Below are 25,294 nucleotides of genomic sequence, written 5' to 3' on the forward strand. Positions count from 1 at the left end.
ATGTAGAAGTTGATTTACCCTCCAGACTACACTGCTGCAGGATGTAGAAGTTGAAATACCCTATAGACTACAGCTGCAGAATGATGCAGAAGTTGAATTACTCTACAGACTACAGCTGCTGCAGGATGTAGAAGTTGAATTACCATACAGACTACACTGCTGAATGATGTAGAAGTTGATTTACCCTCCAGACTACACTGCTGCAGGATGCAGAAGTTGAATTACCCTACAGACTACACCTGCTGAATGATATAGGAGTTGAATTACCCTACAGACTACACTGCTGCAGGATGTAGAAGTTGAAACACCCTATAGACTACAGCTGCTAAATGATACAGAAGTTGAATTACCCTACAGACTACAGCTGCTGAATGCTGTAGAAGTTGAATTACCCATCAGCCTACAGCTGCTGACTGATGTAGAAGTTGAATTTACCCTACAGACTACATTGCTGCAGGATGTAGAAGTTGAATTACCCTACATACTACAGCTGCTGAATGATGTAGAAGTTGATTTACCCTACAGACTACACTGCTGCAGGATGTAGAAGTTGAATTACCCTACAGACTACAGCTGCTGAATGATGTAGAAGTTGATTTACCCTACAGGCTACAGCTGCTGAAGGATGTAGAAATTGAATTACCCTACAGACTACACTGCTGCGGGATGTAGAAGTTGAATTACCCTACAGACTACAGCTGCTGAATGATGCAGAAGTTGAATTACCCTACAGACTACAGCTGCTGAATGATGTAGAAGTTGAATTACCCTACAGACTACAGCTGGTGAATGGTGTAGAAGTTGCAATACCCTACAGACTACAGCTGCTGAATGATGTAGAAGTTGAATTACCCTACAGACTACTGCTGCTGCATGCTGTAGAAGTTGAATTACACTACTGACTACAGCTGCTGAATGATGTAGATGTTGAATTACCCTACAGACTATAGCTCCTGAATGATGTAGAAGTGTAATTACCCTACAGATTACAGCAGCTGCAGGATGTAGAAGTTGAATTACCCTACCGACTACAGCTGCTGAATGATGTAGAAGTTGAATTACCCTACAGACTACAGATTCTGAATGATATAGAAGTTGAATTTACCCTACAGACTACAGCAGCTGCAGGATGTCGAAGTTGAATTACCCTACAGACTACAGCTGCTGAATGATGTAGAAGTTGAATTACCCTACAGACTACAGCTGCTGAATGATGTAGAAGTTGTTTTAACCTACAGACTACACTGCTGCAGGATGTAGAATTTGAATTACCCTATAGACTACAGCTGCTGAATTATGTAGAAGTTGAATTACCCTACAGACTACAGCTGCTGAATTATGTAGAAGTTGAATTACCCTACAGACTTCTGCTCCTGAATGATGTAGAAGTTGAATTACCCTACAGACTACTGCTGCTGCATGCTGTAGAAGTTGAATTACCCTACTGACTACAGCTGCTGAATGATGTGGATGTTGAATTACCCTACAGACTACAGCTGCTGAGTGATGTAGAAGTTGAATTACTCTACAGACTACAGCAGCTGCAGGATGTAGAAGTTGATTTACTCTACAGACTACAGCAGCTGCAGGATGTCGAAGTTGAATTACCCTACAGACTATACTGCTGAATGATCTAGAAGTTGAATTACCATACAGACTACAGCTGCTGAATGATGCAGAAGTTGAATTACCCTACAGACTACAGCTGCAGTAGGATGTAGAAGTTGAATTACTCTCCAGACTACAGCTGCTGAATGATATAGAAGTTGAATTACCCTACAGACTACAGCTGCTGAATGATGCAGAAGTTGAATTACCCCACAGACTACGCTGATGAATGATGTAGAAGTTGAATTACCCTACAGACTACACCTGCTGAATGATATAGAAGTTGAATTACCCTACAGACTACAGCTGCTGAATGCTGTAGAAGTTGAATTACCCATCAGCCTACAGCTGCTGACTGATGTAGAAGTTGAATTACCCTACAGACTACATTGCTGCAGGATGTAGAAGTTGAATTACCCTACAGACTACAGCTGCTGAATGATGTAGAAGTTGATTTACCCTACAGGCTACAGCTGCTGAAGGATGTAGAAATTGAATTACCCTACAGACTACACTGCTGCGGGATGTAGAAGTTGAATTACCCTACAGACTACAGCTGCTGAATGATGTAGAAGTTGAATTACCCTACAGACTACAGCTGGTGAATGGTTTAGAAGTTTTAATACCCTACAGACTACAGCTGCTGAATGATTTAGAAGTTGAATTACCCTACTGACTACTGCTGCTGCATGCTGTAGAAGTTGAATTACACTACTGACTACAGCTGCTGAATGATGTAGATGTTGAATTACCCTACAGACTTCAGCTGCTGAGTGATGTAGAAGTTGAATTACTCTACAGACTACAGCAGCTGCAGGATGTAGAAGTTGATTTACTCTACAGACTACAGCAGCTGCAGGATGTCGAAGTTGAATTACCCTACAGACTACACTGCTGAATGATCTAGAAGTTGAATTACCATACAGACTACAGCTGCTGAATGATGCAGAAGTTGAATTACCCTACAGACTACAGCTGCTGTAGGATGTAGAAGTTGAATTACCCTACAGACTATAGGTCCTGAATGATGTAGAAGTTGAATTACCCTACAGATTACAGCAGCTGCAGGATGTAGAAGTTGAATTACCCTACCGACTACAGCTGCTGAATGATGTAGAAGTTGAATTACCCTACAGACTACAGATGCTGAATGATATAGAAGTTGAATTACCCTACAGACTACAGCAGCTGCAGGATGTCGAAGTTGAATTACTCTCCAGACTACAGCTGCTGAATGATATAGAAGTTGAATTACCCTACAGACTACAGCTGCTGAATGATGTAGAAGTTGAATTACCCTACAGACTACACTGCTGAATGATGTAGAAGTTGATTTAACCTACAGACTACACTGCTGCAGGATGTAGAATTTGAATTACCCTATAGACTACAGCTGCTGAATTATGTAGAAGTTGAATTACCCTACAGACTACACTGCTGCAGGATCTAGCAGTTGAATTACCCTACAGACTACAGCTGCTGTAGGATGTAGAAGTTGATTTACCCTACAGACTACAGCTGCTGAATGATGCAGAAGTTGAATTACCCTACAGACTTCAGCTTCTGAATGGTGTAGAAGTTGAATTACTCTACAGACTACAGCTGCTTTAGGATGTAGAAGTTGAATTATCCTACAGACTACAGCTGCTGTAGGATGTAGAAGTTTAATTATCCTACAGACTACAGCTGCTGAATGCTGTAGAAGTTGAATAACCCTACAGACTACAGCTGCTGAATGCTGTAGAAGTTGAATTACCCATCAGCCTACAGCTGCTGACTGATGTAGACGTTGAATTACCCTACAGACTACAGCAGCTGCAGGATGTCGAAGTTGAATTACTCTCCAGACTACAGCTGCTGAATGATATAGAAGTTGAATTACCCTACAGACTACAGCTGCTGAATGATGTAGAAGTTGATTTACCCTACAGACGACAGCTGCTGAAATATGCAGAAGTTGAATACCCGACAGACTACAGCTGCTGAATGATGTAGACGTTGAATTACCCTACAAAATACAGCTGCTGAATGATGTAGAAGTTGATTTACCCTCCAGACTACACTGCTGCAGGATGTAGAAGTTGAAATACCCTATAGACTACAGCTGCAGAATGATGCAGAAGTTGAATTACTCTACAGACTACAGCTGCTGCAGGATGCAGAAGTTGAATTACCCTACAGACTACGCTGATGAATGATGTAGAAGTTGAATTACCCTATAGACTACACCTGCTGAATGATATAGGAGTTGAATTACCCTACAGACTACACTGCTGCAGGATGTAGAAGTTGAAACACCCTATAAACTACAGCTGCTGAATGATACAGAAGTTGAATTACCCTACAGACTACAGCTGCTGAATGCTGTAGAAGTTGAATTACCCATCAGCCTACAGCTGCTGACTGATGTAGAAGTTGAATTACCCTACAGACTACATTGCTGCAGGATGTAGAAGTTGAATTACCCTACAGACTACAGCTGCTGAATGATGTAGAAGTTGAATTACCCTACAGACTACAGCTGCTGAATGCTGTAGAAGTTGAATTACCCATCAGTCTACAGCTGCTGACTGATGTAGAAGTTGAATTACCCTACAGACTACACTGCTGCAGGATGCAGAAGTTGAATTACCCTACAGACTACAGCTGCTGAATGATGTAGAAGTTGATTTACCCTACAGACTACACTGCTGCAGGATGTAGAAATTGAATTACCCTACAGACTACAGCTGCTGAATGATGTAGAAGTTGATTTACCCTACACGCTACAGCTGCTGAAGGATGTAGAAATTGAATTACCCTACAGACTACACTGCTGCGGGATGTAGAAGTTGAATTACCCTACAGACTACAGCTGCTGAATGATGCAGAAGTTGAATTACCCTACAGACTACAGCTGCTGAATGATGTAGAAGTTGAATTACCCTACAGACTACAGCTGGTGAATGGTGTAGAAGTTGAAATACCCTACAGACTACAGCTGCTGAATGATGTAGAAGTTGAATTAACCTACAGACTACTGCTGCTGCATGCTGTAGAAGTTGAATTACACTACTGACTACAGCTGCTGAATGATGTAGATGTTGAATTACCCTACAGACTACAGCTGCTGAGTGATGTAGATGTTGAATTACTCTACAGACTACAGCAGCTGCAGGATGTAGAAGTTGATTTACTCTACAGAATACAGCAGCTGCAGGATGACGAAGTTGAATTACCCTACAGACTACAGATGCTGAATGATATAGAAGTTGAATTACCCTACAGACTACAGCAGCTGCAGGATGTCGAAGTTGAATTACTCTCCAGACTACAGCTGCTGAATGATATAGAAGTTGAATTACCCTACAGACTACAGCTGCTGAATGATGTAGAAGTTGAATTACCCTACAGACTACAGCTGCTGAATGATGTAGAAGTTGATTTAACCTACAGACTACACTGCTGCAGGATGTAGAATTTGAATTACCCTATAGACTACAGCTGCTGAATTATGTAGAAGTTGAATTACCCTACAGACTACAGCTGCTGAATGATGTAGAAGTTGAATTACCCTACAGACTACTGCTGCTGAATGATGTAGAAGTTGAATTACCCTACAGACTACTGCTGCTGCATGCTGTAGAAGTTGAATTACCCTACTGACTACAGCTGCTGAATAATGCAGAAGTTGAATTACCCTACAGACTACAGCTGCAGTAGGATGTAGAAGTTGAATTACCATACAGACTACAGCTGCTGAATGATGTAGAAGTTGAATTACCCTACAGATTACAGCAGCTGCAGGATGTAGAAGTTGAATTACCCTACCGACTACAGCTGCTGAATGATGTAGAAGTTGAATTACCCTACAGACTACAGATGCTGAATGATATAGAAGTTGAATTACCCTACAGACTACAGCAGCTGCAGGATGTCGAAGTTGAATTACTCTCCAGACTACAGCTGCTGAATGATATAGAAGTTGAATTACCCTACAGACTACAGCTGCTGAATGATGTAGAAGTTGATTTACCCTACAGACGACAGCTGCTGAAATATGCAGAAGTTGAATACCCGACAGACTACAGCTGCTGAATGATGTAGACGTTGAATTACCCTACAAAAAACAGCTGCTGAATGATGTAGAAGTTGAATTACCATACAGACTACACTGCTGAATGATGTAGAAGTTGATTTACCCTCCAGACTACACTGCAGCAGGATGTAGAAGTTGAAATACCCTATAGACTACAGCTGCTGAATGATGCAGAAGTTGAATTAGTCTACAGACTACAGCTGCTGCAGGATGCAGAAGTTGAATTACCCTACAGACTACGCTGATGATTGATGTAGAAGTTGATTTACCCTACAGACTACACTGCTGCAGGATGTAGAAGATGAAACACTCTATAGACTACAGCTGCTGAATGATACAGAAGTTGAATTACCCTAGAGACAACAGCTGCTGAATGCTGTAGAAGTTGAACTACCCATCAGCCTACAGCAGCTGACTGATGTAGAAGTTGAATTACCCTACAGACTACATTGCTGCAGGATGTAGAAGTTGAATTACCCTACAGACTACAGCTGCTGAATGATGTAGAAGTTGATTTACCCTACAGACTACACTGCTGCAGGATGTAGAAGTTGAATTACCCTACAGGCTACAGCTGCTGAATGATGTAGAAGTTGATTTACCCTACAGGCTACAGCTGCTGAAGGATGTAGAAGTTGAATTACCCTACAGACTACACTGCTGCGGGATGTAGACGTTGAATTACCCTACAGACTACAGCTGCTGAATGATGCAGAAGTTGAATTACCCTACAGACTACAGCTGGTGAATGGTGTAGAAGTTGAAATACCCTACAGACTACAGCTGCTGAATGATGTAGAAGTTGAATTACCCTACAGACTACTGCTGCTGCATGCTGTAGAAGTTGAATTACACTACTGACTACAGCTGCTGAATGATGTAGATGTTGAATTACCCTACAGACTACAGCTGCTGAGTGATGTAGAAGTTGAATTACTCTACAGACTACAGCAGCTGCAGGATGTAGAAGTTGATTTACTCTACAGACTACAGCAGCTGCAGGATGTCGAAGTTGAATTACCCTACAGACTACACTGCTGAATGATCTAGAAGTTGAATTACCATACAGACTACAGCTGCTGAATGATGCAGGAGTTGAATTACCCTACAGACTACAGCTGCTGTAGGATGTAGAAGTTGATTTACCCTACAGACTATAGCTGCTGAATGATGTAGAAGTTGAATTACCCTTCAGATTACAGCAGCTGCAGGATGTAGAAGTTGAATTACCCTACCGACTACAGCTGCTGAATGATGTAGAAGTTGAATTACCCTACAGACTACAGATGCTGAATGATATAGAAGTTGAATTACCCTACAGACTACAGCAGCTGCAGGATGTCGAAGTTGAATTACTCTCCAGACTACAGCTACTGAATGATATAGAAGTTGAATTACCCTACAGACTACAGCTGCTGAATGATGTAGAAGTTGAATTACCCATCAGCCTACAGCTGCTGACTGATGTAGAAGTTGAATTACCCTACAGACTACACTGCTGCAGGATGTAGAAGTTGAATTACCCTACAGACTACAGCTGCTGAATGATGTAGAAGTTGATTTACCCTACACGCTACAGCTGCTGAAGGATGTAGAAATTGAATTACCCTACAGACTACACTGCTGCGGGATGTAGAAGTTGAATTACCCTACAGACTACAGCTGCTGAATGATGCAGAAGTTGAATTACCCTACAGACTTCAGCTTCTGAGTGGTGTAGAAGTTGAATTACTCTACAGACTACAGCTGCTTTAGGATGTAGAAGTTGAATTATCCTACAGACTACAGCTGCTGTAGGATGTAGAAGTTTAATTATCCTACAGACTACAGTTGCTGCAGGATGTAGAAGTTGAATTACCCTACAGACTACAGCTGCTGAATGCTGTAGAAGTTGAATTACCCATCAGCCTACAGCTGCTGACTGATGTAGAAGTTGAATTACCCTACAGACTACACTGCTGCAGGATGTAGAAGTTGAATTACCCTACAGACTACAGCTGCTGAATGATGTAGAAGTTGATTTACCCTACACGCTACAGCTGCTGAAGGATGTAGAAATTGAATTACCCTACAGACTACACTGCTGCGGGATGTAGAAGTTGAATTACCCTACAGACTACAGCTGCTGAATGATGCAGAAGTTGATTTACCCTACAGACTACAGCTGCTGCAGGATGTAGAAGTTGAATTACCCTGCAGACTACAGCTGCTGAATGATGTAGAAGTTGAATTACCCTACAGACTACAGCTGCTGAATGATGTAGAAGTTGAATTACCCTACAGACTACAGCTGGTGAATGGTGTAGAAGTTGAAATACCCTACAGACTACAGCTGCTGAATGATGCAGAAGTTGAATTACTCTACAGACTACAGCTGCTGCAGGATGCAGAAGTTGAATTACCCTACAGACTACGCTGATGAATGATGTAGAAGTTGAATTACCCTACAGACTACACCTGCTGAATGATATAGGAGTTAAATTACCCTACATACTACACTGCTGCAGGATGTAGAAGTTGAAACACCCTATAGACTACAGCTGCTGAATGATACAGAAGTTGAATTACCCTACAGACTACAGCTGCTGAATGCTGTAGAAGTTGAAATACCCATCAGCCTACAGCTGCTGACTGATGTAGAAGTTGAATTATCCTACAGACTACACTGCTGCAGGATGTAGAAGTTGAATTACACCACAGACTACAGCTGCTGAATTATGTAGAAATTGATTTACCCTACAGACTACACTGCTGCAGAATGTAGAAGTTGAATTACCCTACAGACTACAGCTGCTGAATGATGTAGAAGTTGATTTACCCTACAGGCTACAGCTGCTGAAGGATGTAGAAATTGAATTACCCTACAGACTACACTGCTGCGGGATGTAGAAGTTGATTTACCCTACAGACTACAGCTGCTGAATGATGCAGAAGTTGAATTACCCTACAGACTACAGCTGCTGAATGATGCATAAGTTGAATTACCCTACAGACTACAGCTGCTGAATGATGTAGAAGTTGAATTACCCTACAGACTACTGCTGCTGCATGCTGTAGAAGTTGAATTACCCTACAGACTACAGCTGCTGAATGATGTAGATGTTGAATTTGCCCTACAGACTACAGCTGCTGAGATGTAGAAGTTGAATTACTCTACAGACTACAGAAGCTGCAGGATGTAGAAGTTGATTTGCTCTACAGACTACAGCAGCTGCAGGATGTCGAAGTTGAATTACCCTACAGACTACAGCTGCTGAATGATATAGAAGTTGAATTACCCTACAGACTACAGCTGCTGAATGATGTAGAAGTTGAATTACCCTACAGACTACACTGCTGAATGATGTAGAAGTTGATTTAACCTACAGACTACACTGCTGCAGGATGTAGAATTTGAATTACCCATCAGCCTACAGCTGCTGACTGATGTAGAAGTTGAATTACCCTACAGACTACACTGCTGCAGGATGTAGAAGTTGAATTACCCTACAGACTACAGCTGCTGAATGATGTAGAAGTTGATTTACTCTACAGACTACACTGCTGCAGGATGTAGAAGTTGAATTACCCTACAGACTACAGCTGCTGAATGATGTAGAAGTTGATTTACCCTACACGCTAAAGCTGCTGAAGGATGTAGAAATTGAATTACCCTACAGACTACACTGCTGCGGGATGTAGAAGTTGAATTACCCTACAGACTACAGCTGCTGAATGATGCAGAAGTTGAATTACCCTACAGACTACAGCTGCTGCAGGATGTAGAAGTTGAATTACCCTGCAGACTACAGCTGCTGAATGATGTAGAAGTTGAATTACCCTACAGACTACAGCTGCTGAAGTGTAGAAGTTGAATTACCCTACAAACTACAGCTGGTGAATGGTGTAGAAGTTGAAATACCCTACAGACTACAGCTGCTGAATGATGTAGAAGTTGAATTACCCTACAGACTACAGCTGCTGAATGATGTAGAAGTTGAATTACCCTACAGACTACAGCAGCTGCAGGATGTAGAAGTTGAATTACTCTCCAGTCTACAGCTGCTGAATGATATAGAAGTTGAATTACCCTACAGACTACAGCTGCTGAATGATGTAGAAGTTGATTTACCCTACAGACGACAGCTGCTGAATTATGCAGAAGTTGAATACCCGACAGACTACAGCTGCTGAATGATGTAGACGTTGAATTACCCTACAAAATACAGCTGCTGAATGATGTAGAAGTTGAATTACCCTACATACTACTGCTGCTGAATGATGTAGAAGTTGAATTACCCTACAGATTACAGCAGCTGCAGGATGTAGAAGTTGAATTACCCTACCGACTACAGCTGCTGAATGATGTAGAAGTTGAATTACCCTACAGACTACAGATGCTGAATGATATAGAAGTTGAATTACCCTACAGACTACAGCATCTGCAGGATGTCGAAGTTGAATTACTCTCCAGACTACAGCTGCTGAATGATATAGAAGTTGAATTACCCTACAGACTACAGCTGCTGAATGATGTAGAAGTTGATTTACCCTACAGACGACAGCTGCTGAATGATGTAGACGTTGAATTACCCTACAAAATACAGCTGCTGAATGATGCAGAAGTTGAATTACCCTACAGACTACGCTGATGAATGATGTAGAAGTTGAATTACCCTACAGACTACACCTGCTGAATGATATAGGAGTTGAATTACCCTACAGACTACACTACTGCAGGATGTAGAAGTTGAAACACCCTATAGACTACAGCTGCTGAATGATACAGAAGTTGAATTACCCTACAGACTACAGCTGCTGCAGGATGCAGAAGTTGAATTACCCTACAGACTACGCTGATGAATGATGTAGAAGTTGAATTACCCTACAGACTACACCTGCTGAATGATATAGGAGTTGAATTACCCTCCAGACTACACTGCTTTAGGATGCAGAAGTTGAAACACCCTATAGACTACAGCTGGTGAATGATACAGAAGTTGAATTACCCTACAGACTACAGCTGCTGAATGCTGTAGAAGTTGAATTACCCATCAGCCTACAGCTGCTGACTGATGTAGAAGTTGAATTGCCCTACAGACTACACTGCTGCAGGATGTAGAAGTTGAATTACCCTACAGACTACAGCTGCTGAATGATGTAGAAGTTGATTTACCCTAAAGGCTACAGCTGCTGAAGGATGTAGAAATTGAATTACCCTACAGACTACACTGCTGCGGGATGTAGAAGTTGAATTACCCTACAGACTACAGCTGCTGAATGATGCAGAAGTTGAGTTACCCTACAGACTACAGCTGCTGCAGGATGTAGAAGTTTAATTACCCTGCAGACTACAGCTGCTGCATGCTGTAGAAGTTGAATTACCCTACTGACTACAGCTGCTGAATGATGTAGACGTTGAATTACCCTACAGACTACAGCTGCTGAGTGATGTAGAAGTTGAGTTACTCTACAGACTACAGCAGCTGCAGGATGTAGAAGTTGAATTACTCTACAGACTACAGCAGCTGAAGGATGTCGAAGTTGAATTACCCTACAGACTACACTGCTGAATGATCTAGAAGTTGAATTACCATACAGACTACAGCTGCTGAATGATGTGATGCAGAAGTTGAATTACCCTACAGACTACAGCTGCTGAATGATGTAGAAGTTGAATTACCATACAGACTACAGCTGCTGAATGCTGTAGAAGTTGAATTACCCTACAGACTACAGCTGCTGTAGGATGTAGAAGTTGAATTACCCTACCGACTACAGCTGCTGTAGGATGTAGAAGTTTAATTATCCTACAGACTACAGCTGCTGCAGGATGTAGAAGTTGAATTACCCATCAGCCTACAGCTGCTGACTGATGTAGAAGTTGAATTACCCTACAGACTACACTGCTGCAGGATGTAGAAGTTGAATTACCCTACAGACTACAGCTGCTGAATGATGTAGAAGTTGAATTACCCTACCGACTACAGCTGCTGTAGGATGTAGAAGTTTAATTATCCTACAGACTACAGCTGCTGCAGGATGTAGAAGTTGAATTACCCATCAGCCTACAGCTGCTGACTGATGTAGAAGTTGAATTACCCTACAGACTACACTGCTGCAGGATGTAGAAGTTGAATTACCATACAGACTACAGCTGCTGAATGATGTAGAAGTTGAATTACCCTACCGTCTACAGCTGCTGTAGGATGTAGAAGTTTAATTATCCTACAGACTACAGCTGCTGCAGGATGTAGAAGTTGAATTACCCATCAGCCTACAGCTGCTGACTGATGTAGAAGTTGAATTACCCTACAGACTACACTGCTGCAGGATGTAGAAGTTGAATTACCCTACAGACTACACTGCTGCAGGATGTAGAAGTTGAATTACCATACAGACTACAGCTGCTGTAGGATGTAGAAGTTTAATTATCCTACAGACTACAGCTGCTGCAGGATGTAGAAGTTGAATTACCCATCAGCCTACAGCTGCTGAATGCTGTAGAAGTTGAATTACCCTACAGACTACAGCTGCTGTAGGATGTAGAAGTTGAATTACCCTACCGACTACAGCTGCTGTAGGATGTAGAAGTTTAATTATCCTACAGACTACAGCTGCTGCAGGATGTAGAAGTTGAATTACCCATCAGCCTACAGCTGCTGACTGATGTAGAAGTTGAATTACCCTACAGACTACACTGCTGCAGGATGTAGAAGTTGAATTACCCTACAGACTACAGCAGCTGCAGGATGTAGAAGTTGAATTACCCTACCGACTACAGCTGCTGTAGGATGTAGAAGTTTAATTATCCTACAGACTACAGCTGCTGCAGGATGTAGAAGTTGAATTACCCATCAGCCTACAGCTGCTGACTGATGTAGAAGTTGATTTACCCTACAGACTACACTGCTGCAGGATGTAGAAGTTGAATTACCCTACAGACTACAGCTGCTGAATGATGTAGAAGTTGATTTACTCTACAGACTACACTGCTGCAGGATGTAGAAGTTGAATTACCCTACAGACTACAGCTGCTGAATGATGTAGAAGTTGATTTACCCTACACGCTAAAGCTGCTGAAGGATGTAGAAATTGAATTACCCTACAGACTACACTGCTGCGGGATGTAGAAGTTGAATTACCCTACAGACTACAGCTGCTGAATGATGCAGAAGTTGAATTACCCTACAGACTACAGCTGCTGCAGGATGTAGAAGTTGAATTACCCTGCAGACTACAGCTGCTGAATGATGTAGAAGTTGAATTACCCTACAGACTACAGCTGCTGAATGATGTAGAAGTTGAATTACCCTACAGACTACAGCTGGTGAATGGTGTAGAAGTTGAAATACCCTACAGACTACAGCTGCTGAATGATCTAGAAGTTGAATTACCATACAGACTACAGCTGCTGAATGATGTGATGCAGAAGTTGAATTACCCTACAGACTACAGCTGCTGAATGATGTAGAAGTTGAATTACCATACAGACTACAGCTGCTGAATGCTGTAGAAGTTGAATTACCCTACAGACTACAGCTGCTGTAGGATGTAGAAGTTGAATTACCCTACCGACTACAGCTGCTGTAGGATGTAGAAGTTTAATTATCCTACAGACTACAGCTGCTGCAGGATGTAGAAGTTGAATTACCCATCAGCCTACAGCTGCTGACTGATGTAGAAGTTGAATTACCCTACAGACTACAGCTGCTGAATGATGTAGAAGTTGAATTACCCTACCGACTACAGCTGCTGTAGGATGTAGAAGTTTAATTATCCTACAGACTACAGCTGCTGCAGGATGTAGAAGTTGAATTACCCATCAGCCTACAGCTGCTGACTGATGTAGAAGTTGAATTACCCTACAGACTACACTGCTGCAGGATGTAGAAGTTGAATTACCATACAGACTACAGCTGCTGAATGATGTAGAAGTTGAATTACCCTACCGTCTACAGCTGCTGTAGGATGTAGAAGTTTAATTATCCTACAGACTACAGCTGCTGCAGGATGTAGAAGTTGATTACCCATCAGCCTACAGCTGCTGACTGATGTAGAAGTTGAATTACCCTACAGACTACACTGCTGCAGGATGTAGAAGTTGAATTACCATACAGACTACAGCTGCTGAATGCTGTAGAAGTTGAATTGCCCTACAGACTACAGCTGCTGTAGGATGTAGAAGTTGAATTACCCTACCGACTACAGCTGCTGTAGGATGTAGAAGTTTAATTATCCTACAGAGTACAGCTGCTGCAGGATGTAGAAGTTGAATTACCCATCAGCCTACAGCTGCTGACTGATGTAGAAGTTGAATTACCCTACAGACTACACTGCTGCAGGATGTAGAAGTTGAATTACCCTACAGACTACAGCAGCTGCAGGATGTAGAAGTTGAATTACCCTACCGACTACAGCTGCTGTAGGATGTAGAAGTTTAATTATCCTACAGACTACAGCTGCTGCAGGATGTAGAAGTTGAATTACCCATCAGCCTACAGCTGCTGACTGATGTAGAAGTTGATTTACCCTACAGACTACACTGCTGCAGGATGTAGAAGTTGAATTACCCTACAGACTACAGCTGCTGAATGATGTAGAAGTTGATTTACTCTACAGACTACACTGCTGCAGGATGTAGAAGTTGAATTACCCTACAGACTACAGCTGCTGAATGATGTAGAAGTTGATTTACCCTACACGCTAAAGCTGCTGAAGGATGTAGAAATTGAATTACCCTACAGACTACACTGCTGCGGGATGTAGAAGTTGAATTACCCTACAGACTACAGCTGCTGAATGATGCAGAAGCTGAATTACCCTACAGACTACAGCTGCTGCAGGATGTAGAAGTTGAATTACCCTGCAGACTACAGCTGCTGAATGATGTAGAAGTTGAATTACCCTACAGACTACAGCTGCTGAATGATGTAGAAGTTGAATTACCCTACAGACTACAGCTGGTGAATGGTGTAGAAGTTGAAATACCCTACAGACTACAGCTGCTGAATGATGTAGAAGTTGAATTACCCTACAGACTACTGCTGCTGCATGCTGTAGAAGTTGAATTACCCTACTGACTACAGCTGCTGAATTATGTAGATGTTGAATTACCCTACAGACTACAGCTGCTGAGATGTAGAAGTTGAATTACTCTACAGACTACAGAAGCTGCAGGATGTAGAAGTTGATTTACTCTACAGACTACAGCAGCTGCAGGATGTCGAAGTTGAATTACCCTACAGACTACAGATGCTGAATGATATAGAAGTTGAATTACCCTACAGACTACAGCAGCTGCAGGATGTCGAAGTTGAATTACTCTCCAGACTACAGCTGCTGAATGATATAGAAGTTGAATTACCCTACAGACTACAGCTGCTGAATGATGTAGAAGTTGAATTACCCTACAGACTACACTGCTGAATGATGTAGAAGTTGATTTAACCTACAGACTACACTGCTGCAGGATGTAGAATTTGAATTACCCTATAGACTACAGCTGCTGAATTATGTAGAAGTTGAATTACCCTACAGACTACACTGCTGCAGGATCTAGAAGTTGAATTACCCTACAGACTACAGCTGCTGTAGGATGGAGAAGTTGAATTACCCTACAGACTACAGCTGCTGAATGATGCAGAAGTTGAATTACCCTACAGACTTCAGCTTCTGAATGGTGTAGAAGTTGAATTACTCTACAGACTACAGCTGCTTTAGGATGTAGAAGTTGAATTGTCCTACAGACTACAGCTGCTGTAGGATGTAGAAGTTTAATTATCCTACAGACTACAGCTGCTGCAGGATGTAGAAGTTGAATTACCCTACAGACTACAGCTGCTGAATGCTGTAGAAGTTGAATTACCCATCAGCCTACAGCTGCTGACTGATGTAGAAGTTGAATTACCCTACAGACTACAGCTGCTGAATGATGTAGAAGTTGATTTACTCTACAGACTACACTGCTGCAGGATGTAGAAGTTGAATTACCCTACAGACTACAGCTGCTGAATGATGTAGAAGTTGATTTACCCTACACTCTACAGCTGCTGAAGGATGTAGAAATTGAATTACCCTACAGACTACACTGCTGCGGGATGTAGAAGTTGAATTACCCTACAGACTACAGCTGCTGAGTGATGCAGAAGTTGAATTACCCTACAGACTACAGCTGCTGCAGGATGTAGAAGTTGAATTACCCTACAGACTACAGCTGCTGCAGGATGTAGAAGTTGAATTACCCTGCAGAATACAGCTGCTGAATGATGTAGAAGTTGAATTACCCTACAGACTTCAGCTGCTGAATGATGTAGAAGTTGAATTACCCTACAGACTACAGCTGGTGAATGGTGTAGAAGTTGAAATACCCTACAGACTACAGCTGCTGAATGATGTAGAAGTTGAATTACCCTACAGACTACTGCTGCTGCATGCTGTAGAAGTTGAATTAGCCTACTGACTACAGCTGCTGAATGATGTAGATGTTGAATTACCCTACAGACTACAGCTGCTGAGATGTAGAAGTTGAATTACTCTACAGACTACAGCAGCTGCAGGATGTAGAAGTTGATTTACTCTACAGACTACAGCAGCTGCAGGATGTCGAAGTTGAATTACCCTACAGACTACACTGCTGAATGATGTAGAAGTTGAATTACGCTACAGACTACAGCTGGTGAATGGTGTAGAAGTTGAAATACCCTACAGACTACAGCTGCTGAATGATGCAGAAGTTGAATTACCCTACAGACTACAGCTGCTGAATGATGCAGAAGTTGAATTACCATACAGACTACAGCTGCTGAATGATGCAGAAGTTGAATTACCCTACAGACTACAGCTACTGAATGATGTAGAAGTTGAATTACCATACAGACTACAGCTGCTGAATGCTGTAGAAGTTGAATTACCCTACAGACTACAGCTGCTGTAGGATGTGAAGTTGAATTACCCTACAGACTACAGCTGCTGAATGATGTAGAAGTTGAATTACCCTACAGATTACAGCAGCTGCAGGATGTAGAAGTTGAATTACCCTACCGACTACAGCTGCTGTAGGATGTAGAAGTTTAATTATCCTACAGACTACAGCTGCTGCAGGATGTAGAAGTTGATTTACCCTACAGACTACAGCTGCTGAATGCTGTAGAAGTTGAATTACCCATCAGCCTACAGCTGCTGACTGATGTAGAAGTTGAATTACCCTACAGACTACAGCTGCTGTAGGATGTAGAAGTTGAATTACCCTACAGACTACAGCTGCTGAATGATGTAGAAGTTGAATTACCCTACAGACTACAGCTGCTGAATGATGTAGAAGTTGAATTACCCTACAGACTACAGCTGGTGAATGGTGTAGAAGTTAAAATACCCTACATACTTCAGCTGCTGAATGATGTAGAAGTTGAATTACCCTACAGACTACTGCTGCTGCATGCTGTAGAAGTTGAATTACCCTACTGACTACAGCTGCTGAATTATGTAGATGTTGAATTACCCTACAGACTACAGCTGCTGAGATGTAGAAGTTGAATTACTCTACAGACTACAGAAGCTGCAGGATGTAGAAGTTGATTTACTCTAAAGACTACAGCAGCTGCAGGATGTCGAAGTTGAATTACCCTACAGACTACAGATGCTGAATGATATAGAAGTTGAATTACCCTACAGACTACAGCAGCTGCAGGATGTCGAAGTTGAATTACTCTCCAGACTACAGCTGCTGAATGATATAGAAGTTGAATTACCCTACAGACTACACTGCTGAATGATGTAGAAGTTGATTTAACCTACAGACTACACTGCTGCAGGATGTAGAATTTGAATTACCCTATAGACTACAGCTGCTGAATTATGTAGAAGTTGAATTACCCTACAGACTACACTGCTGCAGGATCTAGAAGTTGAATTACCCTACAGACTACAGCTGCTGTAGGATGGAGAAGATTAATTACCCTACAGACTACAGCTGCTGAATGATGCAGAAGTTGAATTACCCTACAGACTTCAGCTTCTGAATGGTGTAGAAGTTTAATTACTCTACAGACTACAGCTGCTTTAGGATGTAGAAGTTGAATTGTCCTACAGACTACAGCTGCTGTAGGATGTAGAAGTTTAATTATCCTACAGACTACAGCTGCTGCAGGATGTAGAAGTTGAATTACCCTACAGACTACAGCTGCTGAATGCTGTAGAAGTTGAATTACCCATCAGCCTACAGCTGCTGACTGATGTAGAAGTTGAATTACCCTACAGACTACACTGCTGCGGGATGTAGACGTTGAATTACCCTACAGACTACAGCTGCTGAGTGATGCAGAAGTTGAATTACCCTACAGACTACAGCTGCTGCAGGATGTAGAAGTTGAATTACCCTGCAGAATACAGCTGCTGAATGATGTAGAAGTTGAATTACCCTACAGACTTCAGCTGCTGAATGATGTAGAAGTTGAATTACCCTACAGACTACAGCTGGTGAATGGTGTAGAAGTTGAAATACCCTACAGACTACAGCTGCTGAATGATGTAGAAGTTGAATTACCCTACAGACTACTGCTGCTGCATGCTGTAGAAGTTGAATTAGCCTACTGACTACAGCTGCTGAATGATGTAGATATTGAATTACCCTACAGACTACAGCTGCTGAGATGTAGAAGTTGAATTACTCTACAGACTACAGCAGCTGCAGGATGTAGAAGTTGATTTACTCTACAGACTACAGCAGCTGCAGGATGTAGAAGTTGATTTACTCTACAGACTACAGCAGCTGCAGGATGTCGAAGTTGATTTACTCTACAGACTACAGCAGCTGCAGGATGTCGAAGTTGAATTACCCTACAGACTACAGATGCTGAATGATATAGAAGTTGAATTACCCTACAGACTACAGCAGCTGCAGGATGTCGAAGTTGAATTACTCTCCAGACTACAGCTGCTGAATGATATAGAAGTTGAATTACCCTACAGACTACAGCTGCTGAATGATGTAGAAGTTGAATTACCCTACAGACTACACTGCTGAATGATGTAGAAGTTGATTTAACCTACAGACTACACTGCTGCAGGATGTAGAATTTGAATTACCCTATAGACTACAGCTGCTGAATTATGTAGAAGTTGAATTACCCTACAGACTACACTGCTGCAGGATCTAGAAGTTGAATTACCCTACAGACTACAGCTGCTGTAGGATGGAGAAGATTAATTACCCTACAGACTACAGCTGCTGAATGATGCAGAAGTTGAATTACCCTACAGACTTCAGCTTCTGAATGGTGTAGAAGTTGAATTACTCTACAGACTACAGCTGCTTTAGGATGTAGAAGTTGAATTGTCCTACAGACTACAGCTGCTGTAGGATGTAGAAGTTTAATTATCCTACAGACTACAGCTGCTGCAGGATGTAGAAGTTGAATTACCCTACAGACTACAGCTGCTGAATGCTGTAGAAGTTGAATTACCCATCAGCCTACAGCTGCTGACTGATGTAGAAGTTGAATTACCCTACAGACTACACTGCTGCAGGATGTAGAAGTTGAATTACCCTACAGACTACAGCTGCTGAATGATGTAGAAGTTGATTTACTCTACAGACTACACTCCTGCAGGATGTAGAAGTTGAATTACCCTACAGACTACAGCTGCTGAATGATGTAGAAGTTGATTTACCCTACACGCTACAGCTGCTGAAGGATGTAGAAATTGAATTACCCTACAGACTACACTGCTGCGGGATGTAGAAGTTGAATTACCCTACAGACTACAGCTGCTGAGTGATGCAGAAGTTGAATTACCCTACAGACTACAGCTGCTGCAGGATGTAGAAGTTGAATTACCCTGCAGAATACAGCTGCTGAATGATGTAGAAGTTGAATTACCCTACAGACTTCAGCTGCTGAATGATGTAGAAGTTGAATTACCCTACAGACTACAGCTGGTGAATGGTGTAGAAGTTGAAATACCCTACAGACTACAGCTGCTGAATGATGTAGAAGTTGAATTACCCTACAGACTACTGCTGCTGCATGCTGTAGAAGTTGAATTAGCCTACTGACTACAGCTGCTGAATGATGTAGATGTTGAATTACCCTACAGACTACAGCTGCTGAGATGTAGAAGTTGAATTACTCTACAGACTACAGAAGCTGCAGGATGTAGAAGTTGATTTACTCTACAGACCACAGCAGCTGCAGGATGTCGAAGTTGAATTACCCTACAGACTACAGATGCTGAATGATATAGAAGTTGAATTACCCTACAGACTACAGCAGCTGCAGGATGTCGAAGTTGAATTACTCTCCAGACTACAGCTGCTGAATGATATAGAAGTTGAATTACCCTACAGACTACACTGCTGCAGGATCTAGAAGTTGAATTACCCTACAGACTACAGCTGGTGAATGGTGTAGAAGTTGAAATACCCTACAGACTACAGCTGCTGAATGATGCAGAAGTTGAATTACCCTACAGACTACAGCTGCTGAATGATGCAGAAGTTGAATTACCCTACAGACTACAGCTACTGAATGATGTAGAAGTTGAATTACCATACAGACTACAGCTGCTGAATGCTGTAGAAGTTGAATTACCCTACAGACTACAGCTGCTGTAGGATGTGAAGTTGAATTACCCTACAGACTACAGCTGCTGAATGATGTAGAAGTTGAATTACCCTACAGATTACAGCAGCTGCAGGATGTAGAAGTTGAATTACCCTACCGACTACAGCTGCTGTAGGATGTAGAAGTTTAATTATCCTACAGACTACAGCTGCTGCAGGATGTAGAAGTTGATTTACCCTACAGACTACAGCTGCTGAATGCTGTAGAAGTTGAATTACCCATCAGCCTACAGCTGCTGACTGATGTAGAAGTTGAATTACCCTACAGACTACAGCTGCTGTAGGATGTATAAGTTGAATTACCCTACAGACTACAGCTGCTGAATGATGTAGAAGTTGAATTACCCTACAGACTACAGCTGCTGAATGATGTAGAAGTTGAATTACCCTACAGACTACAGCTGGTGAATGGTGTAGAAGTTGAAATACCCTACATACTTCAGCTGCTGAATGATGTAGAAGTTGAATTACCCTACAGACTACTGCTGCTGCATGCTGTAGAAGTTGAATTACCCTACTGACTACAGCTGCTGAATTATGTAGATGTTGAATTACCCTACAGACTACAGCTGCTGAGATGTAGAAGTTGAATTACTCTACAGACTACAGAAGCTGCAGGATGTAGAAGTTGATTTACTCTACAGACTACAGCAGCTGCAGGATGTCGAAGTTGAATTACCCTACAGACTACAGATGCTGAATGATATAGAAGTTGAATTACCCTACAGACTACAGCAGCTGCAGGATGTCGAAGTTGAATTACTCTCCAGACTACAGCTGCTGAATGATATAGAAGTTGAATTACCCTACAGACTACAGCTGCTGAATGATGTAGAAGTTGAATTACCCTACAGACTACACTGCTGAATGATGTAGAAGTTGATTTAACCTACAGACTACACTGCTGCAGGATGTAGAATTTGAATTACCCTATAGACTACAGCTGCTGAATTATGTAGAAGTTGAATTACCCTACAGACTACACTGCTGCAGGATCTAGAAGTTGAATTACCCTACAGACTACAGCTGCTGTAGGATGGAGAAGATTAATTACCCTACAGACTACAGCTGCTGAATGATGCAGAAGTTGAATTACCCTACAGACTTCAGCTTCTGAATGGTGTAGAAGTTTAATTACTCTACAGACTACAGCTGCTTTAGGATGTAGAAGTTGAATTGTCCTACAGACTACAGCTGCTGTAGGATGTAGAAGTGTAATTATCCTACAGACTACAGCTGCTGCAGGATGTAGAAGTTGAATTACCCTACAGACTACAGCTGCTGAATGCTGTAGAAGTTGAATTTCCCTACAGACTACAGCTGCTGAATGATGTAGAAGTTGATTTACTCTACAGACTACACTGCTGCAGGATGTAGAAGTTGATTTAACCTACAGACTACACTGCTGCAGGATGTAGAATTTGAATTACCCTATAGACTACAGCTGCTGAATTATGTAGAAGTTGAATTACCCTACAGACTACACTGCTGCAGGATCTAGAAGTTGAATTACCCTACAGACTACAGCTGCTGTAGGATGGAGAAGATTAATTACCCTACAGACTACAGCTGCTGAATGATGCAGAAGTTGAATTACCCTACAGACTTCAGCTTCTGAATGGTGTAGAAGTTTAATTACTCTACAGACTACAGCTGCTTTAGGATGTAGAAGTTGAATTGTCCTACAGACTACAGCTGCTGTAGGATGTAGAAGTGTAATTATCCTACAGACTACAGCTGCTGCAGGATGTAGAAGTTGAATTACCCTACAGACTACAGCTGCTGAATGCTGTAGAAGTTGAATTACCCTACAGACTACAGCTGCTGAATGATGTAGAAGTTGATTTACTCTACAGACTACACTGCTGCAGGATGTAGAAGTTGAATTACCCTACAGACTACAGCTGCTGAATGATGTAGAAGTTGATTTACCCTACACGCTACAGCTGCTGAAGGATGTAGAAATTGAATTACCCTACAGACTACACTGCTGCGGGATGTAGAAGTTGAATTACCCTACAGACTACAGCTGCTGAGTGATGCAGAAGTTGAATTACCCTACAGACTACAGCTGCTGAATGATGTAGAAGTTGAATTACCCTACAGACTACAGCTGGTGAATGGTGTAGAAGTTGAAATACCCTACAGACTACAGCTGCTGAATGATGCAGAAGTTGAATTACCCTACAGACTACAGCTGCTGAATTATGTAGAAGTTGAATTACCATACAGACTAAAGCTGCTGAATGCTGTAGAAGTTGAATTACCCTACAGACTACAGCTGCTGTAGGATGTAGAAGTTGAATTACCCTACAGACTACAGCTGCTGAATGATGTAGAAGTTGAATTACCCTACAGATTACAGCAGCTGCAGGATGTAGAAGTTGAATTACCCTACCGACTACAGCTGCTGTAGGATGTAGAAGTTTAATTATCCTACAGACTACAGCTGCTGCAGGATGTAGAAGTTGATTTACCCTACAGACTACAGCTGCTGAATGCTGTAGAAGTTGAATTACCCATCAGCCTACAGCTGCTGACTGATGTAGATTTTGAATTACCCTACAGACTACACTGCTGCAGGATGTAGAAGTTGAATTACCCTACAGACTACAGCTGCTGAATGAAGTAGAAGTTGATTTACTCTACAGACTACACTGCTGCAGGATGTAGAAGTTGAATTACCCTACAGACTACAGCTGCTGAATGATGTAGAAGTTGAATTACCCTACAGACTACAGCTGGTGAATGGTGCAGAAGTTGAATTACCCTACAGACTTCAGCTTCTGAATGGTGTAGAAGTTGAATTACTCTACAGACTACAGCTGCTTTAGGATGTAGAAGTTGAATTGTCCTACAGACTACAGCTGCTGTAGGATGTAGAAGTTTAATTATCCTACAGACTACAGCTGCTGCAGGATGTAGAAGTTGAATTACCCTACAGACTACAGCTGCTGAATGCTGTAGAAGTTGAATTACCCATCAGCCTACAGCTGCTGAATGATGTAGAAGTTGAATTACCCTACAGACTACAGCTGGTGAATGGTGTAGAAGTTGAAATACCCTACAGACTACAGCTGCTGAATGATGTAGAAGTTGAATTACCCTACAGACTACTGCTGCTGCATGCTGTAGAAGTTGAATTAGCCTACTGACTACAGCTGCTGAATGATGTAGATGTTGAATTACCCTACAGACTACAGCTGCTGAGATGTAGAAGTTGAATTACTCTACAGACTACAGCAGCTGCAGGATGTAGAAGTTGATTTACTCTACAGACTACAGCAGCTGCAGGATGTCGAAGTTGAATTACCCTACAGACTACACTGCTGAATGATGTAGAAGTTGAATTACCCTACAGACTACAGCTGGTGAATGGTGTAGAAGTTGAAATACCCTACAGACTACAGCTGCTGAATGATGCAGAAGTTGAATTACCCTACAGACTACAGCTGCTGAATGATGCAGAAGTTGAATTACCATACAGACTACAGCTGCTGAATGATGCAGAAGTTGAATTACCCTACAGACTACAGCTACTGAATGATGTAGAAGTTGAATTACCATACAGACTACAGCTGCTGAATGCTGTAGAAGTTGAATTACCCTACAGACTACAGCTGCTGTAGGATGTGAAGTTGAATTACCCTACAGACTACAGCTGCTGAATGATGTAGAAGTTGAATTACCCTACAGATTACAGCAGCTGCAGGATGTAGAAGTTGAATTACCCTAACGACTACAGCTGCTGTAGAATGTAGAAGTTTAATTATCCTACAGACTACAGCTGCTGCAGGATGTAGAAGTTGATTTACCCTACAGTACAGCTGCTGAATGCTGTAGAAGTTGAATTACCCATCAGCCTACAGCTGCTGACTGATGTAGAAGTTGAATTACCCTACAGACTACAGCTGCTGTAGGATGTAGAAGTTGAATTACCCTACAGACTACAGCTGCTGAATGATGTAGAAGTTGAATTACCCTACAGACTACAGCTGCTGAATGATGTAGAAGTTGAATTACCCTACAGACTACAGCTGGTGAATGGTGTAGAAGTTGAAATACCCTACATACTTCAGCTGCTGAATGATGTAGAAGTTGAATTACCCTACAGACTACTGCTGCTGCATGCTGTAGAAGTTGAATTACCCTACTGACTACAGCTGCTGAATTATGTAGATGTTGAATTACCCTACAGACTACAGCTGCTGAGATGTAGAAGTTGAATTACTCTACAGACTACAGAAGCTGCAGGATGTAGAAGTTGATTTACTCTACAGACTACAGCAGCTGCAGGATGTCGAAGTTGAATTACCCTACAGACTACAGATGCTGAATGATATAGAAGTTGAATTACCCTACAGACTACAGCAGCTGCAGGATGTCGAAGTTGAATTACTCTCCAGACTACAGCTGCTGAATGATATAGAAGTTGAATTACCCTACAGACTACAGCTGCTGAATGATGTAGAAGTTGAATTACCCTACAGACTACACTGCTGAATGATGTAGAAGTTGATTTAACCTACAGACTACACTGCTGCAGGATGTAGAATTTGAATTACCCTATAGACTACAGCTGCTGAATTATGTAGAAGTTGAATTACCCTACAGACTACACTGCTGCAGGATCTAGAAGTTGAATTACCCTACAGACTACAGCTGCTGTAGGATGGAGAAGATTAATTACCCTACAGACTACAGCTGCTGAATGATGCAGAAGTTGAATTACCCTACAGACTTCAGCTTCTGAATGGTGTAGAAGTTTAATTACTCTACAGACTACAGCTGCTTTAGGATGTAGAAGTTGAATTGTCCTACAGACTACAGCTGCTCTAGGATGTAGAAGTTTAATTATCCTACAGACTACAGCTGCTGCAGGATGTAGAAGTTGAATTACCCTACAGACTACAGCTGCTGAATGCTGTAGAAGTTGAATTACCCATCAGCCTACAGCTGCTGACTGATGTAGAAGTTGAATTACCCTACAGACTACACTGCTGCAG

The sequence above is a fragment of the Oncorhynchus clarkii genome, chromosome 21, assembly GCF_045791955.1.
Source record: "Oncorhynchus clarkii lewisi isolate Uvic-CL-2024 chromosome 21, UVic_Ocla_1.0, whole genome shotgun sequence".
NCBI classification, from domain to species: Eukaryota; Metazoa; Chordata; class Actinopteri; order Salmoniformes; family Salmonidae; genus Oncorhynchus; species Oncorhynchus clarkii.